The sequence below is a fragment of the Pungitius pungitius genome, chromosome 2 (genome assembly GCF_949316345.1).
Source record: "Pungitius pungitius chromosome 2, fPunPun2.1, whole genome shotgun sequence".
Taxonomy (NCBI): Eukaryota; Metazoa; Chordata; class Actinopteri; order Perciformes; family Gasterosteidae; genus Pungitius; species Pungitius pungitius.
The window spans coordinates 8,749,599-8,769,686 of record NC_084901.1 but is presented as its reverse complement, the minus strand read 5'-3'; the positions used below and the strand labels follow the sequence as shown (position 1 = coordinate 8,769,686).

The window sequence follows — 20,088 nt, the reverse complement described above, 5'->3', positions numbered from 1 at the left end:
AGTGACCTCAGGCGAGGGGCCAGACGAATAATGGTTCAAAAAGATTGATAAAGAACAGGGTACCTGGCCCAGGGGGCTAACTAAAGTCTTTAGTCTGCGACGGAAGATGTAAAGGCTCAGGGGCGGCTCTAGCCCTTTGGCTGCCCTAGGCGATACTAAGATTTGCGCCCTCCCCCACCTTCAGCCACTTTGAACCACATCCATTCCATGTTATCATTCTGATATTACACTATAAGTCCACTATTTTGTATATATTGTACTGTACATGTATATTTGATAAATGTACTACAAGCAATATAATGGTCTCAGAACTTTTTAATTTTTAGTAACTTTGGAACTCCAACAACAAGTGAATTAGCTATCAAACTAAAAATAAATAGTTAAAATATGTAAAAATAGTTGTGATGGCAACTTTGTCTATGCTGTCGTTTGGGAAAGGTGAAATCTGGATTGGTATGATATGGTCCTCTACTGACTAATTCAGTTCCCACTATGTCAGATAGGGTTGGCCAGTCAGCAGGATGAATCCGATATCAGAACTTGTCGTGATATATATCTATTAATACAATAGGCAACACAATGAGTTTGCCAATTGTTTTTTTTTCTCTTGTTCATATGTTGAGATTTATCAGTGGTCTTGTGAGTCATATTATTACCCGGGTAGATGAAATCCAACGTTCTGATTGGTTGAGAGCGAGTCACGGGGGGGGTGCATTATTTAGCGATAATGTATGGTTGTGCGAGAGATTTTTGCTCGTGGATGTTTGATTTACGCGCCCGCATGAACCTGATTGGCGCTCTCGAATTTTTTTGCCCAGATATAGCACAAACAGATAAGGAATAAAACCAACAAATAAACCAGGCATAATAAATGCAATTAAAAACAATAAAACCAGTTACTATCGGGTGAAAAATTTAAAATGATGTGTGAAAAGCTAATCTGATGAAAATGGCTCGACATTGACGATTTGAGGCACTTGTCATTTGGACAAGTGACGTTAACGTTGTCTATGAACAAAAGTCTGGGTACAGCTTAATCATTTTAATTCATTTAGGCACCAAGGCTGCTCTTTCCCTTTGACAACGAAGATGAGGTGGAAAAACGTTTCTTTGTTGAAGACAACCTAGAGAGTGACGTCTTTGTGTGTGGAAGTCGTTGGTTTGTTTATTTATTTATTAGAGACTATTTTGTCCCGTGCATCGCCACAGCTGCTTTTCATCGTCTTTGTTTCGCAGACTTATTTGGACGCCGTCCTTATAGTCTGCCAATGACGGATTGTCAGTCGTCATATTTACGGATTTCTTCCAACAAAAACTCTTCAAACTGATTCATTCTCTCGTAAAAAAACGTTTTTTTAATAATGGGGGAATTATGCTATGAAACCGGAAATGCTCAAGGGGCTCTTGCGCCTGCGTGTCCTTTCGTTTCTCTGAAAATAAACGTTTGAAGTCTAGTTTATGCTTCTGCGTTTTCTGTGCTAACGACACCCTTTCCAGAGTCTTTTCTGGTTTCATAGGATAATTAATTAACAATTAAAATGTTTTGTTACGCCTGGCTCAGGCCTTTCAAACTATTATTATATTAACTTTCATGAATTGTTAGGTAGTGTTGTTTGTGCAGGTTTAAAATACAGATAATAAATACATGTCTTTGTGATGATCACTGATCAGATTTTTGCTTGTTAAACCTTTATTTTATAATTCTATTTAGTCATTGAATATAAATACAACCTAGAATGATATCAATTAGTTAATCCAAGGCAGTGTTATTATTTGAACTGCCCCCAGGCCACTTTGTGCTTCAAAAGTTGGGCCCAGAGGTCAAAAAGGTTAAGAATCCCTGGTCTATAGGAAGGGCCCGGCCGACACACCTCTTCAGACTATACCTGACACTAACAAATTGTAGCACTTAAATAGTACTTAGAATGGCTCTTATCTATAGCAAGCTGAAATTTGCTTATTTGATGAAATCGCACTTTCTTCTGAGTTTGTACGGTGCCTGTACAACACTACACTCTCCGATCTACAGAGACTTTTTATAACGTCCAGACTCATTCAGACTCGCATTCCGATGCCTTTTTACAGAGACCTGTGCACACACAGTAGTCCGGTCAAATGAAAATGAACGCATGCACAAGCTTTTCCAAATCCTGACATAAATCCTCTAATCCTTGATATATTCTCCAGATGATAATAGGCTGATTTTGTAATTGCCTCGATATGGCTGTTCAGTTTGAGGTCTGAATTTATAGTTAAACCTAGATTTCTTGGTTTTCTTGGTTTGTGGTTTCAACGATTGAAACTGATTGCTGTAGCATCCCTGGCTTAATTACGGTCTGGAGTTTTAAACTGATGGTCCATAGGTTTTTTATTGAACACATCGTAAGAACTAAGAGGAAAAATAAATATGAACACTGATTAGCATCTTATACAGAACAGAAAAAACGTAATAACCTAAAACAATATTTTACAAACTTGAACAGATATTTTGTGCCCATGTCAACCGGGTGCTAAACAAATAAAACCGTACCCTTTTCCGTGTTTTAATATAGTTTTTCTGTCCTTTAAACGTCTTCTAACGTCTTTCGACATCTTTAAATATTTACTCCCAATTTACTGTGCACTTCCGGTTTTCCTACCTTCAAAATAAAATCACAGCCGGAAATGACCAGATGGCCATAACAAAATGCCTAAAATAAAATACATTATAAACAGTAACAATATATTATAATACTCCACCCTATCAGATGTCCTTTACAATCGCTGACTTTCAATTGTTTGTTCTTGGCCCCAAAAACGATTCAGTTGTATCTTTGCTTAATTAAAGAAAGTTCTACCACATCCAGTTGTTTATATGTTTAGTGCATTTTCCCAACCAGTGAATGGTATTATAGTTCCCAAACTATATAGTTATGTAGCTTTGCATGTTGTCTACATAGTTATCATAGCACACATTTTACCCAGAATCTGAGCAAGTCGATGTTTCTGCTACTGCTTTTCTTTAAAAAATCGGACTTTTCCAGACTAATTGTCCGCAGTCATTTATGTCAGTGACCGAGTAGGGCAGACACAGGGTTTTTTCTTTTCATTCAAGCTGTAGAGCTCATCAGCTTGCCCTTGCTTTAACCAATACTTTGGGAAAAAAACTGCTTTTAATTAAGAAATTGAGGGAATTGCCTTTGTTCAACTCTTGATGTAAAAGCAAACCAGATCGCAATTAGCCACTAAAGTCCTGCTATCCTTGCATAGCAAACCGATTTCAAAACCGCTTCTGAACCACTACAGTACATCTACTGAAGAGCTTTGGTCCATGAAGCCCTTCGTTTTTACTAACAGCTTCACGTTATTGAGCTGTAGTGTAGTCAAAAGAAGAATCTAGCATTTTGAAAATATTAGACGTTACTCACCTAATATTTTCTTTCATCTGTAATTGTGAATAGGTAAAAGAACACATCCAAATGGTCTCCATTCACTGTATTTATTTCCTCATGAAAATTACAGTGGTCTCAAAATGTCTCTCAGCACGTTTTTATTCATGGCACTTGGAATGATTGGCCCTCCAAAGGCCCCAGCTGGGACACCCCTGCCCTGTTGCTATAGATACTCAACAACCCTGAATCAGCAAGGCTGAAGCTCTTTAATATTGAAATCAAAAACCGTTTTGTTTAGTGATATTTTTATACAGGGGTCCATTGAAACCGTTTTCTTACACTAGCAGCTTGGTCATGAAGTTTGACAAAGAAAATGAAGCGAGCACCCAATACAACTTGGGCTTCGGATTGTAGCCATGTCCAATAATAACGGGGCTTTAACTCTTCTTCATGCCATCAGTGTGGTTTGTGTCTGTAAGATTCCGTAATAGACAGCTGACATTTGTAGATTAACAGACTGTATCGGACATGAACTAAGCGGAAGTAAAACGAGAGCGTACAGACGCTCAGAATACGCCTCTTCTTCTAGTTTTGAGTCTTGGTTTAGTTGTAAACCATGGTGTGATTTCAATCTCCTTGCCCCAGAAATATGTTATGTTATTAACTATATATACACCAAAGTAAAATTTCTTTCGTACGACATTCGGAGATTAGTATCACCAAAATGTTTCAGTACATGCGGTTGTTTGCAAACCCTGGATATGTTCTCATGGGATATAAAGTCCACAGCTCAGCAGCAGGGATGACCCCAATGCGTAGAGAACACGGCAGCAGTTGGCATCGGGTTGGTTCTGCCGTAGTCTGTTTGGATCCTTGTGACCAAGCCGTGCAGGACCTCACTGAACATCCCATCTCCCCCCACACACACGACCCTGGACAAGGAATATAAATAATGTACAGTACACAAGTTTCACATGACATCTGTTGAACCTCAGGTTGTTCAAAAAAATAACAAGCGGCTTTGGCGGATGTGAAGGAGTTCCGTTACATGTGCAGATTTATGAAAACTATTAGCCACAAGACCTTGACGATAACAGCAGTGGCAGCAAGTGAGGTGAAATGAGTATTGAACACGTCACCATTTTTCTCAGTAAAAATATTTCCAAAAGAGCTGTTGTTATGAAATTTTCACCAGATGTTGGTACCAACCCAAATAATACATACATGTAAAGAAACTTTATTCATTATCATGTGTAATAATGTGAAATGACACAGGGATGTTCAATACTTATTTTACCTGCTGTATCTGTAACAATATTAATTTCCCAGGATGACACTTTTGTAAAGCCCATTCAAAAAAAATTGCAGAAATGGACTTACGAATTATATAAACTGCAGGGAAAAAGCATTCTGGACTACAACCATGATTTTCTGGATGAAATATCTGATGAATAGAAGCTGGAGAACCATAACCTGTATGTTGAGTTTTAAACTGTATTTACAATAAGCCATTGTCCGGTAGCGAGTTGCATTATGTACAAATGTTTAAAACAAACTTATGAGCGTTATCTGACTGATTCGTACATTGATTGTATTAGTTATTGGAAGTGGTTTTGGACTACATAATTGGCCGCATTTCCAAAATGTTTAATACACGTTTAATACACTTTAATGCAAATGACTCTCATTTACATTTATAATCTGTCCCATAAACCCGCTACATTTTAAATTGATCTTTCTCTAGTCCTTGAATTGGGTTAACATTTGTAGTATTGCAATTATCTAACGGAATACCGTGAATTTTGGGGATCCATTAGCTTTTTCTTTAACACCCTTATCAAGTGAGAATGTTTACGTATCACACGCTTCGAGGTTGAAGGATGAAGTCATGACTGGAAGGATGAACACAGTGTCTTTTTTTTAAATTACCAGCATTCTGTTCATCTGAAATTCATCAAGTTAATCTGTATCTAAAGGATATAGAACTGGTCAAAAGTCAGGCCATGTTACAGATATCCAACTCAAGAAAATGCCATTTGAGATCATCAGAAAGACACTGTTTGCTCAGAGCATTTCTATTGCATCAAACAGCTATTTGCTATGTGAAAATACACTGGAGCAATGGTTACAAAAGCAGATAATGAAGTCACTCTTCATTTGTGCGTGTGTGTATTAGTGCATGTGAGAAGTGAAAGTGAGAGAAACACCCGAGCCTTCGCCTCGCCCGTAAATACAATTCGACGTAACACAGATTCATGGCACGATGTGGCCTCATAACCAACTCCTAATGTGCAATTATTGATACACAGCTTTTGGGGGAGTCTCTCAAAGTCCATGCTACAATGTCAACAGAATAAACCCGTGTCATAGTGAAGAGGAAGCGTTTAAAACGCCTGAGAGCTTCAGCTACCTGGCTTGAGCACTCACCCGTCATATTCATCAAGATTGGCCTCCGTGTTCAAGTGGTCCTGGGCATGATTGACCCGCTCTGTAACTATAGGAACCAATCAAACGGCAAGTGCTGGTGCAACGTCAGTTAAACAATTGACTCTTTGTGGGCTGATTAGCGATTTGAAGAAAAAGACAAGGACAACTAATTCAGCTATTGTATATTGGTCTGCATAATAAGCAAAAGCCACTAGCATCACAAGAATCCTGCCATTGACTAAAGCTGGAGGATGCCCAGAGTGAATAGCATTCACACAGATGGACCATCAATACCGCAGGCTGTGTGTAGCGGTTGCAAACACTTATTGAATAATATATGTGTTTTGGATACCCAAGCTTATCAACTATAACAGCTTCCATTAAGGTAGTGGCCGAGATTAATGGTGCCATCGGGCCAAATCATATCGTTGCAAGGCTCTTCGGCCCCTTGGAGAGGCCACATTGGCAGTGGAGATCTATACGGCGGCCACCGAGACTCATTTTTTATTTAAATGTTGAGGAAAGTCACTGACAGGGAATACACCGATCACGTCAGCTGAGACGCAGGCGCGGCCAAACAGTGGAGCCACCTTCTGCTCGTAAATGCGCCTCCCGCGCTGCCTTCACGCGAAGGGGTTGATGTGCACCAGAAGGCTCTTCGGTCGGTCGGCTGCAAAGCGAGGGAGAAGTGTTAGATAGTCATTTAAAAGGTTCAGGATATAGCTTTTTTTTGTTTTTGTCTACAACCGTGTCGCTGACAAGCAGCCTGATGACGTTTTCATTAACCAGAGACTTTTCTCAAAACGCTCAGTCAAAGTGACTGTTTGCCAAAACGCGCCTCTGAAGAAATAAATGGTGTTTCTACTGACTATGGGAGGAGTGTGAAGCAATTCAAAGGTGCTGCATCATTCGGTGATGAACCCACAGAGTGCTGCGGTGGAGAATACTAAATGGCTTGTTCATGGTTGTTGTGTAAGTCTGCGTTTAGGACAACAAACCGAGATACAGCAGCTGCTCCAGTTGGAAATGAGTGGATTGTGCTCATTTAACTCCCGATCCCAAAGAAAAATAGGAGGGAATATTTGTTTGGCAATAAGACAAAGGTTCCATTAGATCACATAAATGAATTGCCAATGGGGAATATAAAGGTGTACTGTGGAGGAGACTAACCCTCTTGAACACACAAGAGCTCCATCTTCACAATGAATGTAGTTAATCTTCTAGAATTGATTCATCCTGCCAAGTGGAGCCTAGTAGGCCATTTCAAATGTGCTAAACCCATCTTACACTTTGATTTTCACATGCTAGTTACACACTAAATCCGGTAGATCTCAAACGTGGAATTACTTTGCGATCACATTATGAGTGTAAAGCGCTTAACTAGGTCAAACAAGTAATAAAGCTCAGTGTGTAGTGACTGATGGTGGAATAATAACCTTTATACGGTCATGTAATGTGTTAATTCATCATTGGAAAACCTATTCCCTATGATGTCAAGATTTCGATGGATGATGCGCCGTTATGTACATTTTCCGTCATGAGTTTCCTATTTAAATAAATAAAAAGCCTGTTAACATGAAGGAGACAGAAATGCAGATTCCATGGATGAATGCAAACAACAATACAGACACACACTGTGCGCCTTGTGCAAGCCACCCTAAAAACATTTTTAGTATGCTCCTTAATGTTTGTCAAAACATTTGTATGTTTCATCAAAGTGTTGGTCATGGCTGGCTCCATCCGTTAAGTCTGTACCTGTGAGGCACTATCTATAAGAGAAGGGTTTTTTTAGACAATAATGCACACTTTACTTACAGTCTCAAAAGCTCATTTGGAAAAATGTCTGGCTTTAATGATCTACTGCTTCCTCCTAAATAGAAATATGAACTGAACATGCACTGTGGAATGATAACCTAATATTTATTGTAAGAGTTTCTGGGCCTTTGATATTAATCTGTAAAGGCATTGTTCCTTCCCTTTGGTTTGCCTCAAACACTATAAATATTCCTCGCAATAAAAGCATCCTTTGAAGCATCTCGGTGCTTTTCCTCAGGCGTTACAGTGACTTATCATACATACTGTAAAGTGGTGTCCCAATGAAGTAGTCCATAAAACACTCAGAAAAAAAGACTGAATTGGATATCCCCTTGTGCCCGTTGCTGACAGCTATTGAAATTGCTTGAGAGATAAAAAGCCTGATCTTCACGGAACACTCGCTCCCACCCTGCAGAATAAACTGTAATGCATTTCGTCTTATGGTCCAATCTTAATGTTGTTTCAGACAAAGGACAGATTTTCATAAACATGCACAGAAATTTGTAAAAACTGAATTCATTGAGTCTTTTAAATGTTTGCGTGTCCTTTCGGGTCATCTGTGTATGGGGGGTGGAAATAGCTATAAATATATTTTCCAAGTTATGTCACATCTCCAGCTCCAAGCTGCCAAACTAGTGTAACGTCCTATCAATTACAGCTGGCAGTAAAATTACATTTGGGGTCCGAAGAGTTAATGTATCCTGTACGTAGCAAAACAGACATTCACTGTCTGGTTAGGTTTTGTTAAGTGGACATGAAAACTATATAACTATAATATACTGTATATGCAATGACCCAACCCCTTTGTGATATAAAGTGTTTATTTGAAGCTTACAGAAACAACATTTCTTAGTTTTAGGTGACTATTTTAATGAAGAAATTATGAATATTATTCTGCTAAAGAATCCCTTTAAATTCTTCATACTTTTCCTTAAAATCTATTGAATCTAAATGTCCAAAAACTGCTACTTTCACATAAAGTAGTGTGCTGCTGCCACATTCACCCTTCAGCTCTGTGTGGAGCGACTCAATGATTTCAGATCTCCACTCTGTATTTATCCTCCCCTCCAAGCCAGATTCCTAATGTGTGAAATGTGTATGCCACACCGTCATTAAACTAATTCTGATAATGTGGGGAACCTCTGAGTAAGTTCAAAGTACATCACCACATGGGTTAGGGAACATCATTAAATAGTACGTACTGAGTAATGATAGCTGCTCATTGATAACTTGGATCCACTGGTCGCACAGTGCCTCGTTAGCAGAGTGGAATGTGACATCACTGCACCCCCACTCGTTCTTCTAAACTGTAGAGGAACAAAACAGAAGGAACAGAGTGCTCGCTGTACTATGATTGAGCATATTTAGCAAAGCTATTTTAGTAGTAATGGTCAACATTTTAGGTCAGGTCACACAGGATTTTACAGGAATCCAACCCTTAATAAACCAACAGCTGCAGAAGAAATCATTAAATCTATTGAATCTGTGCTAAATAAGGTCTTCACACCTCACAAACACCCTCGTGTTGCAGACAGGACCTGTGTTTGAGGAACAAATAAATACATATGAGAGTTACGTAAAACTCAAGAGTCAAATTATCCTACTCTGAACATTCCTGAAATATTTACATTACAGGGAAAAAGAAGAAAAAAAAAATCCCTCAGTAAGCACTTTGACAGCAGAATTCACTCACTAAGCACTGCACAGTGAAATGATCACACTAAGCGTTCTTTTCATCAGATAGGAAAGTTAACTTTTCAGGCAAGTTCTTCAGACCAAATTGCTTCAGGTACCTTTTGCTTGTGGTAGTATAAGCACCGAGACGTTTAGGAGTGTGTGTAAAAGATCCTCCTCTAATAGGTTACATAATCAGGTTAAAACTGACGGGATGCGTCTTTGAAGCCAAGCTTCCAAAGGTCGTGGGAATGCAGTTGTGTCACGCTCAACGCACTCTAATGCCAGTAAAAGCTCACATTAGCGAGGTAATTTTTAACATTTGGCGGTGATGAATAATGTAAATCCGATCTTGTTTGGATTTAATCGAATGACTCTAAATCAAGCATCAGCCCATAAGTCACTGGCATGCTGCACTCTTCGACCCAGTCAGCTGAGCTGTGAGGGACTCTCTTGTTAATGCATTACGTTCTGACTGTGCAGCTGTCTACAGGCTTATTTCCAGTGTCAGATCACTAGTGATTGGTGGAGCTGAACTCAGGCTTCTGTCACACTTACTCAAAATGTAACCGTGATGTGGCATTGAGCTATCATTGTAGAATGAAAGTGACAGGGATCAAGAAACTGGACAGAACAAAGAAGACACTATTTCTTCCAGCAGCGGTATATTATATTTATACCTGTGAAAGCACGGGGATACAGGGGGGGGGGGGGGGGGGGTGCTGCTTTGCCTTTTTCGGACTCCTCCCGGCGGTCTCAACGTAGTCTTCGTTTTTGCCTTTGGTCTTTAGGACAGTCCCATCTGAACAGCGTGGCAGTGTGCTGGAGATACATGTGTACATGTATATTTTACTCAACTGCATTGCACAACAATAACCAGCACTGTTTTTATACACATTTTGACAAACCAAAGCAATCACGGAAGTGACTATTAGACGTATTGCCAAACATCATTCATACGTTTTGTGGGGATCATAAAAGCTGCAATAATCCATTTTTCATAGCAATGGATCACATTGCCATGGGTTACTTATAGAAACAACACCACAAAGAAGTACCCCCTTACTCTGTCGATCCCCTCATTGATTCCAGATCATTGTTTTTACGGCCCACAACTTTTCATTGTCTCTTGAACTGATTAGTTTTTTTGCCAGATGTACCAGGCAGCTGTTTAAGTGAAAAGGCTCACATACAAGCATGCTGAATGCTTCCTGGCGGGCACTAAGTGGCGTACAGACAAAGTTAGCGACTGCTTGAGGAACATTTAGAAGCTTAAGAGCTGTGTATTTCCCTCTGGATTTGGTGGCCAAAACACAGCTAGAAGTAGACAACTGTTTGACTAACATTCATCAAACTAATGCAAATACTGCTGCATATCTGGTGGATGTGTGAATGTGCAAATGTTTGCCAACAAACAAGGAAGGAAGGAAATTAGGTTGAATTAAGTTTAGTTTTTTCCATTTAAAATAAAGACAGCTTCATCTGCAACTTATGACCTTAGAATGACTTAGCTTTAATTTTCACAAAAGGAGTAACAGCCATATCCCAAGAGAGCTGGTGTGTGTTTGGGAAAGAACTGCATCTTCTTGTTCCATTTTCTCCCCCACAGGGAGCTGGATTCAGTCTGCTAGTTTAAAAGGATCTGGGATGAAAGACTTTGGCAGTGTTTGAATGGTTTACATAATTAGTGGAGTATGGCGTGATCTGGTACAGCCTTGGCAGTGAAGAGATGGAATGGTTTCAGTTGCCTCAAAAGTGCTCATCAAATGATTTAAGGGGTATTAAAAAAGGCAGAGATTAGGAAAACAAAGGGAGTTACTGGTACCATACTGGTCTGAGTATGAAACTGATTGGATAACAGAGGAGGAATAATATTATATAAAGAATTATATGTTAGACTTTCCTTGTGAACCATTTCTATATTTTAAGATTTCATTTTTTGAAATTGAGAGCGTTCAAGTACAAGAGATTGCTGCCTTACTAACGGAACAACTTCAGAAATGCACTTTTGTGCTCAGAAAGGGCATTATTACTTGCAATGAGTTTAACTGACCTCTTCAACTGCATCACATACAGGCATTGCAGTCTCTCCTACAAATGTATTCAGCCGATATGGTGAAATGGATCGGAGGGAGGCACAACATATTATTTCTCTCCCAGGACTCTGAGGAAATGGGATTTCATTTCTTTCTCAAATAAAGATGATGCGCCATGCAGGCATGAATAAATTTATAGCAATCGATGTTCACACTTTGACAGAAAGAGTTATGGCCATGTTTATAATAACTTTATTTTGGTAAAAAAACATTTTTTTAAAAGAACAAGGAGTTTCATTCCAGTTATTTGAAATATGGCCCCTAAAATGTTTTGCCAATAACATTGTTGGGTGTTGACATATTTAATCGAATACAGAAAGTTACTGGCTTACACATTCAAACATGTTTAAGCATGTAGCATTTATTCACACCTGTGAACAAGGCAGGGGCTGTAGGTCGGGAAAAAGATTTATAATCATGCCTTAAAGTTTTTTTTTATCAGCAAAGAAGCTAGGTTTTTCATATTTAGAAAAGTCAATAAAAATCATTAACTGCAGCTGTTGTATTGAAGTCCCCCACTGAGGATAAGTGGAGCCGAGACTATCCAAGATGGCGCCATGGATGGCTGCTTCGGGGTGTTGGTGCTCTTTTGTTGTTTTTGTTGTTAATTCTGTTTTCTGCTGGGATTCCTGAAGTTCTTTAACCAGAGACGAACTAAAGAACAGCCGTGTAACAACTTCAGCAGAGTTATTTCCCACTTTTCTGACTTCAGTGGAATTACTGGACATCTTGAAGGTGCGCTCACTTTTACTCACGCAGTGAAAACCCGGAGGGGAACACCCGCACACGGCTGCCAGGCATCTTAAGTGCCAATGTGAGATCACTGTCTAACAAACTGAACAAACTGCAGCTGCTGGAGGGGAGAGACGGAGACTTTTCATTGACCTTCGCTTTGTGCTTGACGAGACTCTGCTGTGAGGGTCGATGCCGGGCTGTGAGCTTCAGCTGGTGGCCTTCCAGCTGCTCACAGCAAGGCGAAAGGTGGAGGACTCTGCTTCTACTCCAACAGCAGCTGGTGTGACGACGTAACAGTGATCCTACAGCACTGTTCCCCTGATCTGGAATCTTTCATTATCAACTGCAAACCCTTTTTACTCCCCCCCTGAACACTGAAAAGGGCCGGCTACCCGAAGAGCTGATTGCCGCTGGCCAACTTGCTCGGAACTGGCCGGCGAGATAGCTTGTTGTGGCTGCTAGTGTTCCGTCAGATTTTCCAAAACCATATAAACCCTGGACAGACACAGCTCCTCTCTTGGGCACAAGTTGTGTTGGTGCATCTGTGGTCTCTCGTTGTTCCTCCTGTATCGCTATTTTTCTGTGTTTTCATATACCGTGATGTGCAAAGTGAATCGATTTTAGCAGAAGCGTCCGCGCATGCGTAGCGAACTTTCTATCTCACAATAGCAAAGTTGTGAAATAGGACCGGATTCTGATTCTGATAAGAGTGTAATAGTGAGTCAGCATATGGGAGAACCCTGAAGCTAAAGTCTAACTGGAAAGCAACCATATGAGTTTAATTATTTATAATCGTGCTTTCTCTAACATGACATCTGTAAAAAAAAGCTTGTTATTGACAATGCAAATTAGCATAAAGTCTTTGCATTCAGGTCAGTGTCACACACTTTAAGGAGTATCTTATACACACAGATCATTAAGGAAGATCTTTTTTTGATCAGCTGATCTAAACCACCCATCTGAATATGTGCATGAGAAAGTTAAAAAAAAGTTCTATTTTCGCTACTTCTGTCGAGCAACTTGTTAGACTGATTAATCACACAGGTGTCTTGGGAATGATGCAAACACACGCAGATAAGCAAAATCTTTAATAATATGTTGCACGCAGGGTGGGAAGGAACCCAAGATAACACAACTGTATTAGACATAGATGAGAGGATGAACACAAAATCTTGCGTTTTTTTCATATTCTTAGACCACCCTAGCACCCGATTTGTGCCAAAACATTCATTGAAAAACATGCAAATATCTTATCTCCAGTTTTACACATTTACATGTTTGTTATGATACGCTCCTTGGCTTACGGTGAAATCCGAAAGATGAAAAATGTATGAAATCCTTTCTGTGTTAGCCTAGTGGGCAAATCATCTTCGGTCAAAGACAAAAAGCCGACATTAACCACTGAGTCAGTGCAGGCGACATTTCTCTCCCTCTCTCGTCAGGCCAGTCTTTTGAAACCAGTCAAATTAAACCAATAAACGAGCATGAAGCCAAAAACCATGTTAGGGAAGGAACTGGAAGCCAACTCATGACATTCCATCACTGCTCCAATAGCACTGCCGCGCACACACACACACACACACACACACACAGACACATAAACGCACACGATAATGCCATCACCACACACAAAAGACATAGCCACACGCACACCCACCCACACACATATTCCCTACTTCTCTAGCTCGGTGTGGTCCCTAAGCTACATGCTAAGCCCTCGTCCATACGAGGAACAGCCTCTTCGCTTTGACACACTTTTCTTGTAAAGATTCTTTGCACAGGCAGTCAGGCGGTATGTGCTGCCTATTCATACCACAGGGCTCACTGTGTTAATGCAGCTGAAGGGCTTGGCCTCCTGCAAATAAAAAAAGAAGAAGAAAAAAGAAAAAGTCTGCTTTTCAGGGACTAAGAGTTTATTTTCGAACGCGTGGAACTTGTGCTCTGTGCTTGGAAGAAAGCTTTCCAATGTGTGTTTTGTTGCTGCAAAGCTAAGATGATACTTCTGAAAAAAAAAAGGTGGTGGCAGCCAAGCCGCTGCTTCGATCCTACTGCTAGCAGTTATTTCAAATGAGATCCCTGGATGCGAGAGGACGAGGCCTAACATCTCGAAGAAAAACAAACTTTAAGAAAATCATGTCACAAGCAGCTCTACGCAACTATATTTCGCTTAAAATTAAAATAGATTATTCATGTAATTTGTACAATATTCAGAGAAGAAGTCATTAAATGAATGTGGCCTGGAGTGCGACGCTTTGTGTTCCTTACAATTCCCACTCAGAGATCACAGTAAACACTTGAGGCTGTCACACAATATTGATATCCAATGTTTTTAAAGTTGTAGAGTTTTAGCTAAGTCGGTCTTGAAAAGAATAACTTCTTAATCTTTTTGACTTGCAAAAAGTATTTTGTAAAAATAGGGTGCAGATTCATGGCTATGATTTTGACTATTATGATATTTAAATGAAGCATGGGCAAAACAAAGTACTTACTGTTTAGGCCTAATAACGACTGCACCTTGTGAAGTTTCAGCTCAGGCTTCAGGTTCCCCACATGAGGTAGTCACATGGGATCCACTGCGAACCAGGAGCAGCACAGAGAATGACCTCTGGCGTGTGCACCTACCGATGTGCAAGACAGGAAATAGACTCCAAATTCTGGTAATGGCCGTGTGTTGCTTTGCCAAGAGCGTGAATGTAATCCCCAACTCCTGCACTGTTAAATCTAAATCTCATGGGGTGCTACTGGTTTCCACTCTAACCACATGAGATGGATTAACATCTGCACTGATGTAATACTGTATGTTAAAGTGCGAGGACCAGTTTGCAGTGGCGCCAAAACCTTTCGACTTGGTTTTTTCAAATGACGCTCATAACAGGTGGAATTTATTTGATCAGATTAAGCAGGCATTCATTACTCGATATACACTTTTTCAGTAAAGTTACAGTGAATTACCAGAAAATTGATTGCTCTCCATTTATTATCTTGAGTAAGGTTTTTGACGAAGCAAGCAACCTATAGTTTCCTTTCATTGGATAAGAGAGCACGGACAACCTTGGTAAATTGTAAACATATAACGATTTAAAAAAAGGACATAAGAGAAGGCGATGGGATGAAAATCGGGGGAAGTGGCCCTTAAACTACCTGGACGGCTAAAAATCTGGCCTTGGGAACAATTATATTGTAAAGATACAGGATAAAGAATCTCTCAAAGTTAAGGTAATGGTGCTTTGGGTGTTTAATGCAGCTCTTTGATTCCATTGAAATACATTTTGCCCTTCAGGACGCCGGTGAGACCGGGCCTTTGATGGGTTTCAAGCAAGAAGCAGCACTCCTCAGGCGGGTTGGTATTTTCCCCCTGTGACGACTGAAGAGGGACCTTAACTGACTTTAGCAGCAGTTGAAGTTTAAATTAAATTGGTACAAATTTCAGAGACTGCTATGTACTTTTATGGTGGATCAAGTACCTGTGCCCACTGTGGTTCTTTAGAGGACAATGATCCCGTTCATCTTGCAATCCGAAGACCACGTAGCATCTCACTGAAAACGTTTGCACACAGTGCCTGACATTAACATAACGTCTGCTCCCTGCAGGTGGGTTGAAAAGGCTCCAGACATTCTCCAATTGGCCAAAAATGAGGAAGTACTGTATTTGACGATGCCATTACAGGAGACACGATCTCTCAACACGATACATCACATGCAACAAGAGATGTTGTGTATATGATATTTGTGACAGCCCAGAGCCTGTCGTCACCTTTTCTTTGTCCTCAGACAACAACAAGCTGTCATCATATTCATATTCTCCTGTTGTTCTCTGCACCCCTCCCTTTACACAGTGGATCAGTATGTAATCCCTTTATTGTTACTGAGGTTTTGGCACTGATAATGTGCGAGTGTAAGCTTAAGGAAATGGATGGGTTTGCAGGTATCCCCAGACTATTCATGAAGCTTCTCTACCATTCCTGCTTTGCTTGTACATATTGCTTTTCCAAGTGATGGAAGATTTATCGGAGGGGGCTAGTGATGAGGTTTATTTTGTCGGGGGATAAAACCTGATATTTTAGCTTTATTTTGGCCCCATGCTAGATATTAGCTGCAGGTGCACTGCAATATATACAGAAGAAGGTGAGCTTATATCAAACAAGTTGGATGTCCTACCAGGGAGACAAGGGCACTTTGTCACTGAATCACACCCTCGCGTCCTTTTCCAGGTCATTCACTCTTGTGTAATTAGCTTTTGAGGTCCTCCTGTTTGCTCCCACCGACGCAAGCAGCAGGTAAATAAACACAAATCGATGTAATGAAGGGGCCTGTATGGCGGGCCAGTAACGCAGTACACACCTTAATACAGTTTACCCAACCTCCAGCTGTTGTTCTCTGGCTCTGTTTATTTCTCAGTATCTCGCCCACCCCCCCCCCCCCCCCCCCCCCCCTCTGCTGCCGTCTCCCGGCATACAGACAGGTCTGTGCATTGGGCGCCCGCTTTAGATTACAAAGCACAGATCTGCCTGGGTACACATGGCAGTGAGCTGTCAGACAAGACATGTGGATTTCTCCCAGGCACAATGGGTTTGTCGAGTCAAGGCTTAGGCAAACAGATGGAGAAGGAAGCCCAGCGAAGGTGGAAGATAGAACAGGAGAACTGTCAATGGGGACGCAGCGGGGCTGCCAGATCGCTGCATGAGCCAAAGGGAGGTCAATATATCCAATACATGACAAAATGTATTTTAATTTGCTTGGTTTAGATCTTTAGCCACAACATTGGGATGGCATTGGGTTGGTCCTTTTGTCCACCACTTTGATTTATCAGCAAATATTCCAGAGATGGCCATACAATGTACTACAGAGAGTTGTGTTCTTTAAAGGATGAAGCCTGATGACTTCACCTGCAGTGCCAGAGCGAGGTGGAAGTTTTATTGTTCTTTGTTTTTGGTACTGTAAAAAATAAATGAACGCTTTGTTTTGCTTCTTTACTTATGTGGAATAGGGTTACATATTTAGGATTTGTTATGAATTCTGTGATGGTGATACCATATTAAGCCCTGATTTCCAAACTTCCTGTATTGCTATAAGTGAATCCCTGACACCTTGGCTCAGTATCCAGCTCTGCAGTTTGGAAAGCAAATATCTACCCCCCCTGGCCATGAGCGATATCCAGGCTTAGAGGGCCTGAGGAAGTATTACTCGCACAGTGATTTGTTGCAAAGGTGAGATGCTCTCCCCAGCATTTGCCATCATTTGGAGGAGATTTTCCTCCAAAATGGAGGAGCATGCATTTTATAATAATAGTGACTCTGGAATTATGTGTACGTAGGATTTACTCCAAGTTCGGTGGCCATCTCTGTGAACGGATTCTGTTCGTGTGGAGCTCTACTCAGCACATCAGACTGACGGACGCTCATGATTCGACCAAATCCACTGAAGTGTTAAGAGGTAATATCCGCTAATGTTGTCTAAACCAAAGCATTAGGACCAGAGTGGTGTTTACCACTGGTATCGGCCTCTCTTGGCATTCACGGCACTTGTGTGTCAGTTTGATGTTTGGTGGGAAATTGACATTTTCGGGAAGAAAAAATATGAGCCGAAGAAAACCTGTCAAATTTGAGTCACGCTGCAAGAATTTCTGCCATCAAATGGGATTAACTTGTTCTGTCTTCTTCAGTGCTGCGGTTGATTCCCAGTTTTATCTTGACTTTTAAATGTTATTTGACAGAAAATGTTAAATCTGTACCAACTAATCTTTTACCGAATATAGTTGCTTTTTGTCTGTTCTTTTCCGCATTTATTTTTCCTATTTTAAATAACCTATATTGGAAATGTATAGTGTATGTGACAAAGATGATCTAACCTTCTCCTCAGTAACACATTCATTAGAGTTATTTTGGCTGTCGCGGCCGTTGATGAAGGGCTGCATTCTTTAAAACAAACATTCCAGCATACTCCAGAACAAGCTGTTGTCACAGTGATCGCTAGGGGAGATTTTGGCGAAGTTGTGTTGAACATTGACTCAATAAATGGAAGTCTTTATGGCAGGTTATTATAGGGCGCTTGATACCACTTTGAGGAAGGTCAATGACCAGGTTTACACTGGAGTGCGCAGTGCCAGCTGTAATAACTCCACTCGATGTGGAACAGTAATTGCAGACCAGGGGAACTCATCTAGATGAACAAACATTAGCCTCAGGAGGTTATGAGGACGTCAGGATTAAGTGAAAGTTGTCTGATGCAAAAGATAGAAAGTCATCTACAAATTCAATTTGCTGTCCGTGGAGCAGCACCAGACTTTACGCTCACAAAATAGAGTTTGAGTGATCTGGTTCTTTTGACAGAGAGTTGTTCACATTAACTGATATGTATTTATTTAGTTTTAGTTACAAACATTTGTGTTCTATTTGTTAATTATTTTTTTTATCTCGACAGCTATGAATGACTCAAATGTCTGGACAAAATGTCCTCTACCTAGTGCTTCACAGCTGTGAACAAAGGCCATGTTCATTGTTTACATCATAGGTAATAACATGTTTTGGGGGAGTGGCTTCAGAGGAAGGCCTAAATGACTAAAGCCCCCTCACTGGACAAAGCGTTTGACTTTGAAAAATATCTTACGTAGAGAAGAAACTGTTATTATTTGGCTTTTTCATTTCCCACAAAAAGGTGGGTGGCCGAGCTGAAAACAAAATATTTGGGCATGGGCTTGAAAAACATTTTGATGCTTTTCCCAAAGCGAGCCGATGCAGAAAGGTCCTTTCCTGAATGAAAGAGCAGGCAAAACAGGACATGTTAATAACCATGCTTCTAGTGTTTGCTTGAAATAAACAAGACCCCCCCCCCAATTATCTCCATCTGAAAACCCATGTGTGTGACCTGCTCTTGTAGGGCTACGGACCCCATCTACAGTCAAAACATGACCCGACAGTTGCCCCCTCAACATGTGCGTGATGCTGATGAGGAGCTCAGTGACCTTTTTTGCATGGCTGACATGGCAGTCAAATCATTTCTTGTAGGAAAATAAAGGCTTATATGAAAACTAAAAAACATTGGTAATTTCCTTGGATGTTTATGACCTTTTGTGTTTGTCATTTCCATATTTTGTTTAAATACTTATTACTCAACATTTTCAACAGTTTTGCTGTTTGGCACCTTCTTTTTTTTTATCTGAACCAAAAGGCAAAGTCATTCAATTATTCGTGTTGGACTTACCTGTTTTATGGCTGTTGTTGAGGAATCCAGAGCTCTTTAATTAATTTCCTTCCACGCGAAGACACCGCCTGTTGGAGCAACTTCCACCTGTCTGTGCTTATGAACAAGCTGCGAAGACATTACTCGGTGTTGTTGATCCATAATGTCGCTCGGGCTTGCCGTTAGTTGCGCTGCGGTCGGTTAATCGTCATCCATACTGTGTCACGGCCCACATGCGACCCCGCGCGCGGCGTCTGGAGTGCGTTGAGCCGGCGGCGTTGGTCTCGCGCGGCTGCCAGGAAGAAAGGGGACTTATAACAAAGATCGTGTGGAAGAAGGATGAGTCACTCTTGCGTGAGAAGGAAACTGTCCTTTTCCCCCCACATGATGCCACGTTGCTGTATTGCATCAATAATACCTCAGGAATAAATTACATAACCTGCCTCAGGTAATTAGAATGTCACCCGAGGCATATATACATATATATATATATATATATATATATATATATATATATATATATATATATATATATATATATATATATATATAAACTCGAACTTGAACCTAAAAAAACATAAAACACAACGCAGTTGTTTAAGAGTTGATTCAGGACTTCAGCAACGATCAATTCAATAGCCTATTTCACTTTCCAGCTCATTGTTGGTATATTATATAGATGGCTAATGGTTGTGTGTGTGTGTGTGTGTGTGTGTTTTGTGTGTTTGTTTGCTTTGTAGTGTAACTGGGGCCCCTGATGGCCCTGTCATAACCATATTACACAATTTTAC

At 40.5% G+C, this 20,088-nt stretch overlaps 1 long non-coding RNA gene across 1 annotated transcript; it reads right to left on the bottom strand.

Annotated features, from left to right (window-relative positions):
• Positions 1–3,239: 3,239 nt before the first annotated feature.
• LOC119210292 (uncharacterized) lies at positions 3,240–19,587 on the bottom strand. The gene is made up of 4 exons (XR_009943145.1): positions 19,319–19,587; positions 8,816–8,920; positions 5,799–6,468; positions 3,240–4,303 (listed from the first exon to the last, which is right to left on the bottom strand). It is a non-coding gene; the product is annotated as an uncharacterized LOC119210292 (long non-coding RNA).
• Between the last annotated feature and the right edge of the window lie 501 nt (positions 19,588–20,088).